This window comes from Tachyglossus aculeatus, chromosome 4 (genome assembly GCF_015852505.1).
Source record: "Tachyglossus aculeatus isolate mTacAcu1 chromosome 4, mTacAcu1.pri, whole genome shotgun sequence".
NCBI lineage: Eukaryota > Metazoa > Chordata > Mammalia > Monotremata > Tachyglossidae > Tachyglossus > Tachyglossus aculeatus.
The window spans coordinates 66,526,249-66,545,980 of record NC_052069.1 but is presented as its reverse complement, the minus strand read 5'-3'; the positions used below and the strand labels follow the sequence as shown (position 1 = coordinate 66,545,980).

General features: G+C 44.6%; 1 protein-coding gene across 1 annotated transcript in view; it reads left to right on the top strand.

Moving 5' to 3' along the window:
• DEPTOR (DEP domain containing MTOR interacting protein) overlaps window positions 1-19,732 on the top strand; it is a 190,034-nt gene that overhangs the window by 25,782 nt on the left and 144,520 nt on the right. The gene's annotated exons all lie outside the window — the stretch shown is intronic.

Sequence of the window (19,732 nt, the reverse complement as noted above, 5' to 3'; positions counted from 1 at the left end):
ACACCACGCGTCCATCAAAAGAATTCTGCTTTGCATTAGGGTCTAAATCAAGATTACAAAGGAGATTCAGCGGCCTGGAAAGAGATCCCAGTTCATCCAATAGTATTTATTGAGCGCTTACTGTGTGTAGAGCACTGTTCTAAGCGCTTAGCACTTAGCAGTTTCCATCCGTGACACTACCGGGAAAGGCCCTGAGAGCCAGGAAAGGAGGAGAAACTAGCCACCGTGATGTTTTCAGCATTGACCTGGATTGTTTTATCACCATTATTATTAACAGGAATAATAATGGCATTCATTAAGTACTTACAGTGGTCTTCTTGCACCTCTAGCCTGTAACTCCTTAATAATAATAATAATAATAATAATGGCATTTTATTAAGCGCTTACTATGTGCAAAGCACTGTTCTAAGCGCTGGGGAGGTTACAAGGTGATCAGGTTGTCCCACGAGGGGCTCACAGTCTTAGTCCCCATTTTACAGATGAGGTACCTGAGGCACAGAGAAGTGAAGTGACTTGTCCAAAGTCACACAGCTGACAATTGGCGGAGCCGGGGTTTGAACCCATGACTCCAAATATTCCACTCATAAATAGTTTTATCCGGCTGGACCCGTCTTGACCATCGCATGGAAGGAATTGCTGATTTCTAACAAGTTTACAAAGAATATATTGGAAGTTGAATCCATTCTTGTTAAATAAAACAAAATGGGGAAAAAATGGGGGAATACGGTCTATTATTTTCTCGCAGGTACAGTGTTGATGGGTGGTGAGGGGAGTAGGCGAGCGTGAGAAGACAGGAGAAGGGGAAGGAAGAGAGGTCAGTGGCATTTTATAATCCGTTGCCACAATGTGCCTACACAAAGGTAAATGAAAAACCCAGGTTAATGGGTAATTGGGTGTTCCTTTCATCTTATAGAAAAATGACTTACAGGGAATAGACTGCTGTATTTTTTTTCAGGCTTAGGGGATCCAAATCAATCAATCAATCAATCGTATTTATTGAGCGCTTACTGTGTGCAGAGCACTGGACTAAGCGCTTGGGAAGTACAAGTTGGCAACATATAGAGACAGTCCCTACCCAACAGTGGGCTCACAGTCTAAAAAAAGGGTGTAATAACAATAATAATAATAATGATAATAATGGCATTTATTAAGCGCTTACGATGTGCAAAGCACTGTTCTAAGTGCTGGGGAGGTGATCAGGCTGTCCCACGGGGGGCTCACGGTCTTAATCCCCATTTTACAGATGAGGGAACTGAGGCATAGAGAAGTTAAGTGATTTGCCCAAAGTCACCCAGCTGACAAGTGGCGGGGTCGGAATTTGAACCCATGGCCTCTGACTCCAAAGCCCGGGCTCTTTCCACCGAGCCACGGTGGTTCTTCATTTCTGTGTGCCACCAAATCAGGATAATCGATGGGGTTTAATGAGCGTTCTCTGTGTGCAGAGCTGCGTACTAAGCCCACGCTTAAACCATATAGTTCAGGAGCAGAGGTTAAGCAGTCTCAGTAGTTGAACTCTGTTGGAACTGGAACCCAGAAATGAGAGAGGAGGGCTACATGGGGGAGGCAAGAGGGAAGAAATTGGAGAGTTTACCTTGCTGTGCCCCCTTTTAGACTGTGAGCCCACTGTTGGGTAGGGACTGTCTCTATATGTTGCCAACTTGGACTTCCCAAGGGCTTAGTACAGTGCTCTGCACACAGTAAGCGCTCAATAAATACGATTGATTGATTGATTGTGGGTTAATTGAGTACTGACCCCATACAAAGTTCTTTACAAATAAATAATAATAATAATAATAATGACATTTGTTAAGCTCTTACTATGTGCAAAGCACTGTTCTAAGCACTGGGGCGATACAAGGTGATCAGGTTGTCCCACGTGGGGCTCACAGTCATCATCCCCATTTTACAGATGAGGTAACTGAGACTCCGAGACTTGCCCAGGGTCACACAGCAGACATGTGGTGGAGCTGGGATTCGAACCCATGACCCCTGACTCCAAAGCCCGGGCCCTTTCCACTGAGCCACACTGCTTCTCTGATAATTGTGGTGTCTGGTAAGCGCTTACTATATGGGCCAGGCGCTGTACTAAGCACTGGGGTGATTACGAGAAAATCGGATTGGGCCCAGTCCCTAGTCCCACATGGGGCTCACAGTCTCAACCCCCATTTTACAGATGAGGGAAGTGAAGTGACTTGTCCAAGGTCACACAGAGGACAAGTGGAGGAGCCGGGATAGGTCCTTCTGATTCCCAGGCCGGTGCTGTATCCAAACTCATGACCTCCTGACTTCCAGTCCCGTGCTCTATCCACTCTGCCATGCTGATTCAAATAATCATAATAATTATGGTATTTTTAAGCGCTTACTGTGTGCCAGACATTGTACTACACGCTGGGTAGCTGGAGTCCATGTCAGGGAACCTGCGAGGTGACTAGGTTAAGAAAGAGAGGAAACTTAGAGACAGGAATAGCAGTGCGGGTCTCAGCAGAGCTCCTCACCTAGAGAAATACAACAGAGCTTTTAGTTGCCAAAATCAATCAATCAATCATATTTATTGAGCGCTTACTATGTGCAGAGCACTGTACTAAGTGCTTGGGAAGTACAAATTTGCAACACATAGAGACAGTCCCTACCCAACAGTGGGCTCACAGTCTAAAAGGGGGAGACAGAGAACAGAACCAAACATACCAACAAAATAAAATAAATAGGATAGAAATGTACAAGTAAAATAAATAAATAAATAAATAGAGTAATAAATATGTGCAAAACTAACATCGCAAGAGATCGAGGCTCAGATTGCAGACGAATCATTTTCTGTATCATTCAGTTTTGACCTTCTTCCAAGAAATACTCCTGCCCACAGATTCCGGAGCCAGATATGTGTAAACAGTGTTTCTCAGCTTTGAATAAAGCTTCTTTTAGGAACCTCAGGTTTTAAACTCTGGGTTCTAATCCCGGCTCCACCACTTGTTTGCCGTGTGACCCTTGGCGAGTCACTTCACTTCCCCGTACCTCAGGGACCTCATCTGTAAAATGGGGATTAAGACTGTGAGCCCCATATGGGACAAGGACTGTGTCCGATCCGATTAGCTCACGTCCATCCCAGCATCCCCCCACTTTTTTCCTCTCCTCCTCTTCCTCCCCTCATAATAATAATAATGATGATGGTATTTGTTAAGCGCTTACTATGTGCAAAGCACTGTTCTAAGCACTGGGGGGATACAAGGTGATCAGGTTGTCCCACTTGGGGTTCACAGTCTTAAACCCCCTTTTACAGATGAGGTAACAGGCACAGAGAAGTTATGTGACTTGCCCAAAGTCACACAGCTGCCAATTGGCAGAGCCGGCATTATTCTAGACTGTGAGCCCGTTGTTGGGTAGGGACCGCCTCTGTATGTTGCCAACTTGTACTTCCCAAGTGCTTAGTACAGTGCTCTGCACACAGTAAGCACTCAGTAAATACGATTGAATGAATGAATGAGGGAGAACAGGTATCGAATCCCCATTTTACAGATGAGGAAACTGAAGCACAGAGAGGTTGTGATTTGCCCAACCAAGGTCACCCAGCAGGCAATTGGCGGAGCTGGGATTGGAACCCAGATCCTCTGACTCCCACATCTGTAGTCTATCAACGAGGCCAGGCTGCTTCTCGTGTACTCAATTAAGTGCCTTTGATGGATTATTTATTTATTTATTTTACTTGTACATTTCTAGCCTACTTATTTTATTTTGTTGGTATGTTTGGTTCTGTTCTCTGTCTCCACCTTTTAGACTGTGAGCCCACTGTTGGGCAGGGACTGTCTCTATGTGATGCCAATTTGTACTTCCCAAGCGCTTAGTACAGTGCTCTGCACATAGTAAGCGCTCAATAAATACGATTGATTGATTGATTGATTGATTAGTATCGTGCATTTTGTGTAAATGCAGTAAGGCGCTAGATGGTTCTGGTAGCCTAAATGATTTAATGGCTCCTTCCTAAGTTCATGCTATACTAACAGGGAAGCGTTTACGGTATTATTATTATTACTACTACTAATAATAATTATAATAATGGCATTTATTAAGCGCTTACTATGTGCAAAGCACTGTTCTAAGTGCCGGGGTAGATACAAGGTGATCAGGTTGTCCCATGGGGGGCTCACAGTCTTAATCCCCATTTTACAGATGAGGTAACTGAGGCACAGAGAAGTTGTGACTTGCCCAATTAGGATCATTTAACTGATAAGCCTTTCAATATGTACAAAGAATCATCAGATCGGTAGAACCTTGGGTAAACATAGTGGTGTCAAAATTCTTGGATTATGTAAACTTCTATATAATCAGAGCTAGTACATTCATTCATTCATTCAATCAATCGTAATTATTGAGTGGTTACCGTGTGCAGAACACTTCTATATACAATACGGGAGGGGTAGATTTAATAATTTTTCAATTCTGCCCATTTAATGGAAACCCCTTGAGTCAAGGACTGTATCTTTTGGTTCTGTTGCATGTTCCCAAACGCTCAGTACAGTATTATACACACAGTCCGTACACAGTAAACATTGTTAAAGATGATTACGTTAATAAGTCTCTTCAAGGAATGTAGGAGTTATGTATATCTATTTTTGGTAATGAGTGTATCGCTAGAAGAAAACAGCTTTAGCGGACTTATAAACTGTGAGAGTATGGTTGTTGTATCTAAGCCAGATCTTCTAGCCAAAGGGAATCAATAGCTGGGCTCTGTTTTCTTCGCGTGACGGATACATTCTTTACAAAGCTCTCATTAAGGAAATCGCACAATGTAGTATGTGTGTGTGCTGACCACTACGCCCACGTGAACAATAATTCCTTCTGGCACGGCAGTCTATCTGGGTCGACGCGAGTTATCGAGAAGAAGCCCCCTGATTGTCCAACGACATTTTATCCCAAACAGATGTCGTGGAAGAACTGAGCGCTAAGCCAAAGAAAGACGCAGCACTCCTCGTTTGTCATTACACTGCCCGAGAATGTAAACTTTTGTGGAACATTCTCTTGCGGTGGAATGCTTCGGGATCCAGTAAACATTTACACAAGCATGAAACGGGAGTGGGTACAAACCATATCTTCTCCACGTTCAGTGGAATCGGTGTAGCGGTTCATTCATTCAACTGTATTTATTAAGCACCTAGTGTGTGCAGAGCACTGTACTAAGCGCTTGGGAAAGTACAATGCAACAATAAGCAGTGGCATCCCTGCCCACAGAGGGGGAGACAGAAATCAATACAAGTAAATAAAATGACGATATGTACATGAGCGCTGTGGGGCTGGGAAGGGGGAAGAGCGAAAGGAGTGAATCAGGGCGATACAGAAGGGAGTGGGAGATGAGGAAAAGTGGGGCTTAGTCTAGGAAGGCCTCTTGGAGGAGATGTGCCTTCAGTAAGGCTTTGAAAAGGGGAAAGTAATTGGCCGATTTAAGGAGGGAGGGCCACACAAGCGCTTAGTACAGTGCTCTGCACACAGTAAGCACTCAATAAATACGATTGAATGAATGAATAAGAAAGAAAATCCCTGCACACCCCGAGCTAACCTTCTCACTGTGTCTCATTCATTCATTCGTTCAATCGTATTTATTGAGCACTTACTGTGTGCAGAGCACTGTACTAAGCGCTTGGGAAAGTACAATACAACAGTAAGCAGTGGCATCCCTGCCTACAGAGGGGGAGACAGAAATCAATGCAAGTAAATAAAATCACGATATGTACATGAGTGCTGTGGGGCTGGGAGCGGGGAAGAGCGAAGGGAGTGAATCAGGGTGATACAGAAGGGAGTGGGAGATGAGGAAAAGTGGGGCTTAGTCTAGGAAGGCCTCTTGGAGGAGATGTGCCTTCAGTAAGGCTTTGAAAAGGGGAAAGTAATTGGCCAATTTAAGGAGGGAGGGCCACACAAGCGCTTAGTACAGTGCTCTGCACACAGTAAGCAGTCAATAAATATGATTGAATGAATGAATAATAAAGAAAATCCCTGCACACCCCGAGCTAACCTTCTCACTGTGTCTCAGTCATTCATTCGTTCAATCGTATTTATTGAGCACTTACTGTGTGCAGAGCACTGTACTAAGCACTTGGGAAGTACAAGTCGGCAACATGGAGAGATGGTCCTTACCCAACAACGGGCGCACAGTCTAGAAGGGGGAGACAGACAACAAAACAAAACATGTGGACAGGTGTCAAGTCGTCAGAACAAATAGGAGGACCAGAAAAAACACAAATAAACTTTTATGTAACAGAGTTTGGTTAATCCAGTGTTTTTAGTAGAGAACAATCAGAGGCTGGCAGTTGCTTCAAATTAAGCTGTCTTCTGAGTGAACCAGTGTGAGCGAATTAAGGCTTTTCTGCCCATTTTTCACCTCAGGGCTTTTAGGTTTTCCTGAAAATCATCTGACTTGTTCAGATTCTGCTATTTTGGCCTTCCCTGGAACTCAGCCCAAAACTCATCACTCTCTATATCAGCATAAAATTCGCACCCTTGACTTCGAAACCTGCTCTTCCAAGGATCCTTTGTTGCCACTATTGGAGACAGTACGTTGATGGACTGTTGGTTTAGCATTTTATTTGGCATTTGTTAAGCGTTTTATTATATGCCAGACACAGTACTAATCGCTGAGGTAGTTGTAAGCTAATCAGGTTGGACACAGTCCATATCCCACACAGGGCGCTCAGTCTTAGTCCCCATTTTACAAATGAGGTGACTGAGGCACAGAGAAGTCAAGTAACATGTCCTAGGTCACACAGCAGACCAATGGGGAAGTCAAAATTAGAACCCAGGTCCTCTGTCTCCAAGGTCCATGCTCTATCCGCTGGCCACGCTGTTTTTGGTGGTACAAGAATCAATCAATCAATCAATCAATGATATTTATTGAGTGCTAAGTGCACAGAGCACAGTGCTAAGTGCTTGGGAATTGGGGGACACATTCCCTGCCCACAGTGATCTGACATTCCAGAGCAATTGGTAAGGCACGCTTTTGACAAAGCACAGTTAGTTGATCATCATCATCAATCGTATTTATTGAGCACTTACTGTGTGCAGAGCACTGTACTAAGCGCTTGGGAAGTACAAGTTGGCAATATATAGAGACAGTCCCTACCCAACAGTGGGCTCACAGTCTAACCACTTATCAATCAATCAATCAATCAATGGTATTTACTGAGAGCTTACTATGGCCGGAGCACTGTACTACGCGCTTGGGAGAACACAGTACAACAGAATTAGCAGGCATGTTCTTTGCCCACAGCTATTCTATTTATTTTATTAATGATGTATATATAGCTATAATTCTACTTATTCTGATGGTATTGACACCTGTCTACTTGTTTTGTTTTGTTGTTTGTCTCCCCCTTCTAGACCGTGAGCCCGTTGTTGGGTAGGGGCCGTCTCTATATGTTGCCAACTTGTACTTCCCAAGCGCTTAGTACAGTGCTCTGCACACAGCGCTCAATAAATATGATTGATTGATTGATATAGCTATAATTCTACTTATTCTGATGGTATTGATACCTGTCTACTTGTTTTGTTTTGTTGTTTGTCTCCCCATTCTAGACTGTGAGCCCGTTGTTGGGTAGGGGCCATCTCTATATGTTGCCGACTTGTACTTCCCAAGCGCTTAGTACAGTGCTCTGCACACAGTGCTCAATAAATATGATTGAATGAATGGATGAACGAGTTTACAGGTTAGAGGGGAAGACAGACATTCATATGTCTTAGGGTCTTCTCAGTAACATTAGGACTTCTCTGTTCTAAACTGTACGCTCGATGTGGGCAGTGACTGTCTGTGTCTGTCATATTGTTCTATTGTACCCTCCAAGCACTTAGTACACTGCTCTGAACATAATAAGTGCTCAATAAATGCAGCTGACTGACTGCGTAACAGGCTCTGTGAGGTTTAAAAATAGATTCATTCATTCATTCATTCAATCGTATTTATTGAGCGCTTACTGTGTGCAGAGCACTGTACTAAGCGCTTGAGAATCAGAAAGGGGGTGATGGAGAGAGGGCTTTTCAGAAAGGTAGTTTTCTTCCCTTCATATCAATCTGGGCTCGTTCTAATCCTGGTTCTGCCACATGTTTGCTGTTTGACCTTGGGAAAATCATTTCACTTCTCAGGGCCTCAGTTACCGCGGCTGTAAAATGGGGATTATTATTATTAATAATAATAATAATAATAATGGCATTTACTAAGCACTTACTATGTGCAAAGCACTGTTCTAAGTGCTGGGGAAGTTGCAAGGTGATCAGGTTGTTCCACGGGAGGCCTCGCAGTCTTTATCCCCATTTTGCAGATGAGGTAACTGAGGCCCAGAGAATAATAATAATAATAATAATTAATAATAATGTTGGTATTTGTTAAGCACTTACTATGTGCAAAGCACTGTTCTAAGCGCTGGGGGAATACAAGGAGATGAGGTTGTCCCATGTGGGGCTTACAATCTTAATCCCCATTTTACAGATGAGGGAACTGAGGCACAGAGAAGTTAAGTGACTTGCCCAAGGTCACACAGCAGACATGTGGGGGAGGCAGGATTTGAACCCATAACCTCTGACTCCCAAGCCCGCGCTCTTTCCGCTGAGCCATGCTGCTTCTCTAAGAAGACTCACAGATCAAGACTGTGAGTCCCATGTGGGACAGGGACCGTGTCCAACCCGATGAGCTTGTGTCTACCCCAGTGCTTAGAACAATGTTTGTTACATGGTAAGCGCTTAACAAATACCACGATTACTATTATTATTCACTCATTCAATCGTATTTATTGAGCGCTTACTGTGTGCAGAGCACTGTACTAAGCGCTTGGGAAGTCCAAGATGGCAACATCTAATCGGGGCTCACAGTCCAAGTAGGAAGGAGAACAGGTATTGACGCCCCGTTTTACAGATGACGGAACCGAGGCCCAGAGAAGTGACATCATCATCATCATCAATCGTATTTATTGAGCGCTTACTATGTGCAGAGCACTGTACTAAGCGCTTGGGAAGTACAAATTGGCAACATATAGAGACAGTCCCTACCCAACAGTGGGCTCACAGTCTAAAAGGGGGAGACAGAGAACAAAACCAAACATACTAACAAAATAAAATAAATAGAATAGGTATGTACAAATAAAATAAATAGAGTAATAAATATGTACAAACATATATACATATATACAGGTGCTGTGGGGAAGGGAAGGAGGTAAGATGAGGGGGATGGAGAGGGGGACGAGGGGGAGAGGAAGGAAGGGGTCAGTCTGGGAAGGCCTCCTGGAGGAGGTGAGCTCTCAGCAGGGCCTTGAAGGGAGGAAGAGAGCTAGCTTGGCGGAAAAATATGGAACGCTTCACGAATTTGCATGTCATAACTTGCCCAAGGTCACACAGTAGGTAAGTGGCCGAGCCAGGAATGGTGTAGTGAATACAGCACCTCAGAAGGTCGAATCCCAGCTTCACCACTTGTCTGCTGTGGCCTTGGGCAAGTCACTTCACTTTTCTGGGCCTCAGTTACCTCATTTGTAAAACGGGGATTGAGACTGTAAGCTCCGCGTGGGACGGGACTGTGTTCAACCCGATTTGCTTGTAGCCATCCCAGTGCTCAAAGCGGTGCTTGGCACGTAGTAAGTGCTTAACAAATATCACAATTATTATTATTATTATTAACCCAGGACATCAACTTCCAGGCCTAGGCTCTTTCTGCTAGGCCACACTGCCTAGCATGAATGAATGACCTGATGAATGAATTGTTGTTCCGACCTGCCTCTGGGCCGGTCCCAGGAGGGTTTTGTTTTTTTTTTTGGATGGCATTTCTTAAGCGCTTACTATGTGCAAAGCACTGTTCTAAGCACTGGGCAAGACACCAGGTGATCAGGTTGTCCCACGGGGGGCTCACACTCTTCATCCCCATTTTACAGATGAGGGAACTGAGGCCCAGAGAAGTTAAGTGACTGGCCCTAAGTCACACAGCCGACAAGTAGCAGAGCCGGGATTTGAACCCGTGACCTCTGACTCCAAAGCCCGGGCTCTTTCCACTGAGCCACGTTGCTTCTCAGGATCTGTTCCAGAATCTGGCCCTGTCAGAAGGTTTTTCACGAATTCAGAGGTTAAAAGTCCCATTTTTGTTTGCCTTTTCAGAACAGAGAGATATGTTGGAAAGCGTGTAGTAGGATTTGGCCCATCCTGGATGCAGCTGGGGGCTCTCGGGGATATTGCTCCATCCCCATTCCGAGTGGGAATCACTTCCCAGCTGGGGATCTGGTTTTGGTCGCCGCCCGGAGGGACCTCGCCTGCTCTTTCCTTGACAAGAAAATGCTTGCAAGATTCCAGCGATAAATGAGAGATTGGCTGTGTTGTCTCTTAATGATCAATCGGAGGCCTGTAGCTTCCTTAGAAGCCCGGAGCTTCCTCAGAGGGATTTGGAGATGCCAGGAAGTGACATTTATTTTGTTTGGTTTTGGGGGTTTTTTGCTTTTAAGACTGCGAGCTCATTGTGGTCAGGGAATATGTCTGTTTATTTTTCTATTGTTCCCCCTCTCCATCCCCCCATCTTACCTCCTTCCCTTTCCCACAGCACCTATATATATGTATATATGTTTGTACATATTTATTACTCTATTTATTTATTTATCTTACTTGTACATATCTAGTCTATTTATTTTATTTTGTTAGTATGTTTGGTTTTGTTCTCTGTCTCCCCCTTTTAGACTGTGAGCCCACTGTTGGGTAGGGACTGTCTCTATATGTTGCCAATTTGTACTTCCCAAGCATTTAGTACAGTGCTCTGCACATAGTAAGCGCTCAATAAATGCGATTGATGATGATGATGATACCTCAAGCACTTAGTGCAGTGCTCTGAACGTAGGAAACACTCAAATATGATTGAATGAATGACTTTCCCCACGTAAAGTCTGATGTACCTCTGTCTGGTGATATGAGATGGTGCTTGACTTGAAGGGTGGAATAAAGAGAGGGAGGAAGTTGTGGTCAATGACTTGTGATAGAGAAGTAGCATGGCTCAGTGGAAAGAGCACAGGCTTTGGAGTCAGAGGTCATGGGTTCGAATCCCGGCTCCACCGCATGTCTGCTGTGTGACCTCGGGCAAGTCACTTAATGATGATGATGATGGTATTTGTTAAGCGCTTACTATGCGCAAAGCACTGTTCTAAGCGCTGGGGAGGATACAAGGTGATCACGTTGTCCCGCGTAGGGCTCACAGTCAATCCCCATTTTACAGATGAGGTAACTGAGGCACAGAGAAGCTAAGTGACTTGCCCAAAGTCACACAGCTGACAGTTGGCGGTGATGGGATTTGAACCCATGACCTCTGACTCCAAAGCCCGGGCTCTTTCCACTGAGCCACGCTGCTTCTCTGAGCCTCAGTTACCTCATCTGTCTTCTAGGCTGTGAGCCCACTCTTCTAGACTGTGAGCCCACTGTTGGGTAGGGACCGTCTCTATATGTTGCCAACTTGTACTTCCCAAGCGCTTAGTACAGTGCTCGGCACACAGTAAGCGCTCAATAAATGCGATTGATTGAATGGGGAGCAGAATAAAAGGTAAGGCATGAACAGACATTTTAGAGAAGCAGCGAGGCTTGGTGGAAAGAGTCAGAGGATGAAGGTTATAATCCAGGCTCCGCCACTTGTCATTTGTGTGACCTTGGGCAAGCCTCTTAACTTCTCTTTGTCTCAGTTACCTCATCTGTAAAATGGGGATGAAGACTGTGAGCCCCACGTGGGACAACCTGATCACCTTGTATCCTCTCCAGCGCTTAGAACAGTGCTTTGCACATAGTTTGCACATAGTTTGTACATATTTATTACTCTATTTATTTATTTATTTTACTTGTACATATCTATTCTATTTATTTTATTTTGTTAGTATGTTTGGTTTTGTTCTCTGTCTCCCCGTTTTAGACTGTGAGCCCACTGTTGGGTAGGGACTGTCTCTGTATGTTGCCAATTTGTACTTCCCAAGCGCTTAGTACAGTGCTCTGCACATAGTAAGCGCTCAATAAATACGATTGATGATGATGACTGTCTCTATATGTGGCCAATTTATACTTCCCAAGCACTTAGTACAGTGCTCTGTACATAGTAAGCGCTCAATAAATACGATTGATGATTGATGATAGTAAGCGCTTAACAAATGCCGTTATTATTTTATTATTATTATCAAGAAAACTCTGTGGATCCACTACCAGAATGATTGCAGGTGGAGGTGTATATGCAGGGTGGTGATGGTGCCTAGGGGAGGAAAAGACAGAAAGAGTTTTATAGGTTTTTAAAGGGCAGGATTCAAGTCTGGATATTTGTGTTGAGCCAACAATCCACCTCTAGCTCTACTGAATCACCTTAAGTAGTGTAACCATTGGCCTTTATTGTCTCAGCCATAAAGTAGGGAGGGTGACAGTGATCCACCCTTCAAGAGTATTTCAAATGCTATTTAGTTAACCTTTGGGAAGCATTTTGGACTTCAGATATGAAAATCTGTTTCTCTGTGCATGTCTGAGGGTACACAAGCACACACCCCCACACACACAATTTGTATCCAAAGATCGACCCTCTGCCTGCCTGTGCAAAAGAGATAATCTAGCTAAAAGATTACACGAGATCCAGCCGTTCCCCTCCAAATGAGTTGCTCCCCAAAGTAGAGATTGTATAGAATTTGCAACCACACCCTTGGAAACTCTTGCTGCCTCACCATGATTTTGCGCTCCAGCCCCAACGTCCTGGTTAATTCCTCCACCCACCCCATCTGTCATTTAATAATAATAATAATACTAACGATGGCATTTATTAAGACTTTTAGACTGTGAGCCCACTGTTGGGTAGGGACTGTCTCTATATGTTGCCAACTTGTACTTCCCAAACGCTTAGTACGGTGCTCTGCACGCAGTAAGCGCTCAATAAATACGATTGATTGATTTATTAAGCACTCACTATGTGCAAAGCACTGTTCTGAGCGCTGGGGAGGTTACAAGGTGATCAGGTTGTCCCACGGTGGGCTGACAGTCTTAATCCCCATTTTACAGATGAGGGAATTGAGGCACAGAGAAGTTAAGGGACTTGCCCAGAGTCACACAGCTGATAAGGGGTGGAGCCGGGATTAGAACCCACGACCTCTGGCTCCCAAGCCCGGGCTCTTTCCACTGCTTCTCCATTTCCTTGGGTCCCTGAAACTTTTCTCCTGACCGGCTTGTGGCATCTAGCGACATTATTCCGTAATTTACGTCCCCATCTCTGTCGTCTGGGTGTCCCGCTGCTGTCTGATTTTACTTAATAGGGTGGTGCAGATAAAGGGGTCCTCTCATCTCCGCCATGCTGCCAGTTTGCTCAGGCTCTGGATAATAATAATAATCATCATCATCATCAATCGTATTTGTTGAGCGCTTACTATGTGCAGAGCACTGTACTAAGCTCTTGGGAGGTACAAATTGGCAACATATAGAGACAGTCCCTACCCAACAGTGGGCTCACAGTCTAAAAGGGGGAGACAGAGAACAAAACAAAACATACTAACAAAATAAAATAAATAGAATAGATATGTACAAATAAATTAAGTAAATAAATAAATAGAGTAAAAAAATATGTACAAGCATATATATATATATACAGGTGCTGTGGGGAAGGGAGGGAGGCAAGGCGGGGGGATGGAGAGGGGGAAGGGGGGAGAGAAATAATAATAATAATAATAATAATGACATTTATTAAGCGCTTACTATGTGCAAAGCACTGTTCTAAGCGCTGGGGAGGTTACAAGGTGATCAGGTTGTCCCACGTGGGGCTCACAGTCTCAATCCCCATTTTACAGATGAGGTAACTGAGGCCCAGAGAAGTTAAGTGACTTGCCCCAAGTCACACAGCTGACAATTGGTGGGGCTGAGATTCGAACCCGTGACCTTTGACTCCAAAGCCCGGGCTCTTTCCACCGAGCCACGCCGCTTCTCTGGATGTTGTTTAGATGCTTTTCAGATTTCGTGGAGTCACCCAAGACAGTGGCAGAGCCTGAGATGCTCCTCGGCCGAACAGTACGGTGGTGTCGGGGTTCCTCGGGTGGGCTTGAAAGAGGAGGATTGAAGCGTGAGGTTAACCCATGTGGTTTGCGTGTCTTGTGGCATTATGGCCTTCCCTTGTAAAATCGTTTCAAAAACTTGGTGCTCACCGGGAAATTTGACGCAAGTGAACACTTGCCTGGCGCTAATCCAATTTCTGCGGAGTGTCTATGTGGCTCAGGGCATGTATGAAAGCCCTTTTGCCTTTTTTATTGCTGTATTGTACTGTCCCAGCACTCGGTACAGTGCTCTGCACACAGTAGGTGCTCGATAAATGCGATCGAATGAATCCGTGTTCACGACAATACTGTGAATTTTGTGGAGCGCTTTTAACGTCCCAGACTGCCTGGATACCAGTGTTCTCATTTTGTTCTCACCTCATAGGTGTAAAATCGAGAGAGGCTGGCATTATTCTTTGATCATCATCATCATCAATCGTATTTATTGAGCGCTTACTGTGTGCAGAGCACCGTACTAAGCGCTTGGGAAGTCCAAGTTGGCAACATATAGAGACGGTCCCTACCCAACAGTGGGCTCGCAGTCTAAAAGGGGGAGACGGAGAACAAGACCAAACCTACTAACAAAATAAAATAAATGGAATAGATATGTACAAGTAAAATAAATAAATAAATAGAGTAACAAATATGTACAAACATATATACATATATACAGGTGCTGTGGGGAAGGGAAGGAGGAAGGATGGGGGGGATGGAGAGGGGGACGAGGGGGAGAGGAAGGAAGGGGCTCAGTCTGGGAAGGCCTCCTGATTGATACTCCCATTTTACTGATAAAGAGACCAAAGTTCAGTGAGGTTAAGAAGGAAGAGTAAAAAGAAGATTAGGGAGAAGCAGTGTGTTCTAGTGGATCGAACACGGGCCTGAGAGTCAGAAGGACCCGGGTTCTAATCCCGGCTCCGCCATTTGTCTGCTGTTTTGGACGTGTCACTTCACTTCTCTGTGCCTCAGTTTCCTCATCTGTAAATGGGGATTAAGACTGTGAGCCCCACGTGGGACAGGGACAGTATCCAACCTGATTTGCATGTATCCACCCCGGTGCTTAGTACAGTGGCTGACAAATAAGATATTTGCTATTTATTTTGTTAACGATGCGCATATAGCTTTAATTCTACTTGTTCTGATGATTTTGACACCTGTCTACATGTTTTGTTCTGTTGTCTCCCCCCTTCTAGACTGTGAGCCCGTTGTTGGGTAGGGACTGTTTCTAAATAATAATAATAATAATAGCATTGATTAAGCACTTACTATGTGCAAAGCACTGTTCTAAGCGCTGGGGAGGTTACAAGGTGATGAGGTTGTCCCACGGGGGGCTCACAGTCTTAATCCCCATTTTACAGATGAGGGAACTGAGGCACAGAGAAGTTAAGTGCCCAAAGTTACACAGCTGACAATTGGTGGAGCCGGGATTTGAACCCATGACCTCTGACTCCAAAGCCCGGGCTCTTTTCCATTGAGCCACGCTGCTTCTATATGTTGCCGACTTGTACTTCCCAAGCACTTAGTACAGTGCCCTGCACACAGTAAGCGCTCAATAAATACGATTGAATGAATGAAATAAGATTAAAAAAAACCAAACAGCAAGGTTACAGAGAGGTCCCGCAGCAGATGAGTGGCAGAGCTGGGAATAAAACTCGGGACCCTTGACTCACAGATCCCGGCTCTTCGCACTAATAATAATAGTAAAAGTGGTGTTTAAGAGCTTAGTATGGAATAGTAATAATAATTATGGTGTTAAGCACTTACAATGTTCCAGGCACTGTTCTGTGCTCTGGGGTATGTACAAGATAATCGGGTTGGGCACAGTCTTAATCCCCATTTTACAGATGAGGGAGCTGAGGTACAGAGAAATGAAGGGACTTGTCCAAGGTCACCCTGCAGATGAGCGGCGGGGTCAGGATTAGAACCCATGACCTTCTGACTCCCAAGTCCATGCTCTATCTTTTAGGTCAGGCACCGAGCACTGGGGTAGAGCTCACCTCCTCCAGGAGGCCTTCCCAGACTGAGCCCCTTCCTTCCTCTCCCCCTCGTCCCCCTCTCCATCCCCCCCCTTCTTACCTCCTTCCCTTCCCCACAGCACCTGTATATATGTTTATATGTTTGTACATATTTATTACTCTTTATTTTACTTGTACATATCTATTCTATTTTGTTTTGTTAGTATGTTTGGTTTTGTTCTCCGTCTCCCCCTTTTAGACTGTGAGCCCACGGTTGGGTAGGGACTGTCTCCATATGTTGCCAACTTGTACTTCCCAAGCGCTTAGTACAGTGCTCTGCACACAGTAAGCGCTCAATAAATACGATTGATGATGATGTTAAGCACATCAGACACGGTCTCTGTCCCACACGATGATGAACGTGGCATTTGTTAAGCGCTTCCTATCAATCAATCAATCAATCGTATTTATTGAGCGCTTACTATGTGCAGAGCACTGTACTAAGCGCTTGGGAAGTACAAATTGGCAACACATAGAGACAGTCCCTACCCAACAGTGGGCTCACAGTCTAAAAGGGGGAGACAGAGAACAAAACCAAACATACCAACAAAATGAAATAAATAGGATAGAAATGTACAAGTAAAATAAATAAATAAATAAATAGAGTAATATGTGTCGAGCGCTGTTCAAAGTGCCGAGGTAGATAGGATTTAATCAGGTCAGACACAGTCCCTGTCCTACATGAGGCTCATGGTCTAATCATCATGGTCTAATGAGAAGGGAGGACAGGTAATTGAGTCTCCCAATTAACAGTTGAGGAAACTGAGGCCCTGAGAAGATAAGTGACTTGCCTGAGGTCACACAGCTGGAAAATGGCGGAGCCAAGGTTAGAGCCCAGGTCTCCTGTCTCCCAGCCCTGTGCTCTTTCCATGAGGGCCCGCTTTAGAGAAGCAGCGTGGCTCAGTGGAAAGAGCCCGGGCTTTGGAGTCAGAGGTCGTGGGTTCTAATCCCGGCTCCTCCGCTTGTCAGCTGGGTGACTTCGGGCCAGTCACCTCACTTCTCTGGGCCTCAGTTCCCTCATCTGTCAAATGGGGATAAAGACTGGGAGCCCCACGTGGGACAACCTGATCACCTTGTCCCCTCCCCAGTGCTTAGAACAGTGCTTTGCACATAGTAAGCGCTTAACAAATACCATCATTATTATTACTTCTCGGAGACCACGTAGCCTCCACATAAGTGGAAAAATATCATTACACAGCCAGTCTTTCCATAACACATGTTTCACAGCACTTTTGTACGTATCATGTGCATCATGTGCATATAGAGAAGCAGCGTCACTCGGTGGAAAGAGCCCGGGCTTTGGAGTCAGTGGTCGTGGGTTCAAATCCCGGCCCCCTCCAATTGTCAAGCTGTGTGACTTTGGGCCAGTCACTTAACTTCTCTGCGCCTCAGTTACCTCATCTGTAAAATGGGGACTGACCGTGAGCCCCCTGTGGGACAACCTGATCACCTTGTAACCTCCCCAGCGCTTAGAACAGTGCTTTTGCACATAGTAAGCGCTTAATAAGTTCTATTATTATTATTATTTCTCTAATTTATTTACTTATATTAATGTCTGTCTCCCCATCTAGACTGTAAGCTAGTTGTGGGCAGGGAATGTGTCTATTGTGTTATCGTACTCTCCCAAGCACTTAGTAATAATAATAATAATAATAATGGTATTGGTTAAGCACTTACTATGTGCCAAGCACTGTACTAAGCGCTGGGGTAGAAACAAGGTAATCAGGTTGTCCCACATGGGGCTCACAGTCTTAATCCCTAAGCGCTTAGTACAGTGCTCTGCACACAGTAAGCGCTCAATAAATACGATTGATTGATTGATTAATCCCCATTTTTACAGATGAGGTAACTGAAGCACAGAGAAGTTAAGTGGTTTGCCCAAGTTTGCCCAGCAAACAAGCGGTGGAGCTGGGATTAGAACCCACGACCTCTGACTCCCAAGCCCTTGCTCTTCCCACTAGGCCATGATGCTTCTCTCAGGACTCTGCCCACAGTGAGCGCTCAATAAATACGGTCGGCTGACCTACTGACCAGGCTTTTTGAAGAGACTGCTGGTGGGGGATTGGGGACCACTATTCCGACATCGCACATCCGTCCGGATAGAATATGACAAACTGGGAAAAAAAAAAAAGGTTGTGAGTGTAATCCACCCCGGCACCCGCAACCCCTCCTCCCCTTCCCCATCCCCACCGCCTTACCTCCTTCCCCTCCCCACAGCACCTGTATATATGTTTGTACATATTCATTACTCTATTTATTTATTTATTTGCTTATTTATTTTACTTGTACATATCTATTCTACTTATTTTATTTTGTTAGTATGTTTGGTTTTGTCTCCCCCTTTTAGACTGTGAGCCCACTGTTGGGTAGGGACTGTCTCTATATGTTGCCAATTTGTACTTCCCAAGCGCTTAGTACAGTGCTCTGCACACAGTAAGCGCTCAATAAATACGATTGATGATGATGATGATGATGATATATGTTTGTACCTATTTTTTACTCTATTTTATTTGTACATATTTATTCTATTTATTTTATTTTGTTAGTATGTTTTGTTTTGTTGTCTGTCTCCCCCTTCTAGACTGTGAGCCCACTGTTGGGTAGGGATCGTCTTTCTCTATAGGTTGCCAACTTGTACTTCCCAAGCGCTTAGTACAGTGCTCTGCACACAGTAAGCGCTCAATAAATACGATTGAGTGAACGAATGAATGAATAATCGAGGTATCAATTAAGGAACACATACTCTAACGATGACTTCCTTGACACAGAGTTCCTCGACGATGGAATCGTGCGTTTTAAGAGGACTAAATTGTACTGTTCAAACCCGGTCACCTGCCAGGGCAGGCGGAGCGGAGGGTGAAGAGGAGGCGGAGGTCAGGTTGGCCTTTCGGGCTGATGATTAAAGGGAGCGGGTCACAACCCAGGAAGCTTTCATTCCTGTCTTATCTAACTCCCTGGCTACAGTTGAAGCACATTTCCTCTAACTGGGCCTTATCCTCCCTCTAAAGATAACCTCTTCCTTGAGGGGTACAGACCTAACAATGTCTGAGAAAGTGTTTGGACTCCTGTTTGACACCTTCCTCCAGTCCCCTCATTCTGCATCAATCAGTCAGTCGTATTTAGTGAGTGCTTACTGTGTGTGTAGCACTGTACTAAGCACTTGGGGCCTTCAAGGCCCTACTGAGAGCTCACCTCCTCCAGGAGGCCTTCTCAGACTGAGCCCCTTCCTTCCTCTCCCCCTCGTCCTCCTCTCCTTCCCCCCCGCCTTACCTCCTTCCCTTCCCCACAGCACCTGTATATATGTATATATGTTTGTACATATTTATTACTCTATTTATTTATCTTAATTGTACATATCTATTCTATTTATTTAATTTTGTTAATATGGTTTGTTTTATTCTCTGTCTCCCCCTTCTAGACTGTGAGCCCACTGTTAGGTAGGGACTGTCTCTATATGTTGCCGACTTGTACTTCCCAAGCGCTTAGTACAGTGCTCTGCACACAGTAAGCACTCAATAAATATGATTGATTGATTGATTGATTGGGGGAGGACAATCAATCAATTGTTTAATAATAATAATAATTTTGGTATTTGTTAAGCGCTTACTATGTGCCAAGCACTGTTCTAAGTGCTGAGGGAGATACAGGGTATTCAGGTTGTCCCAAATGGGGCTCACAGTCCTAATCCCCATT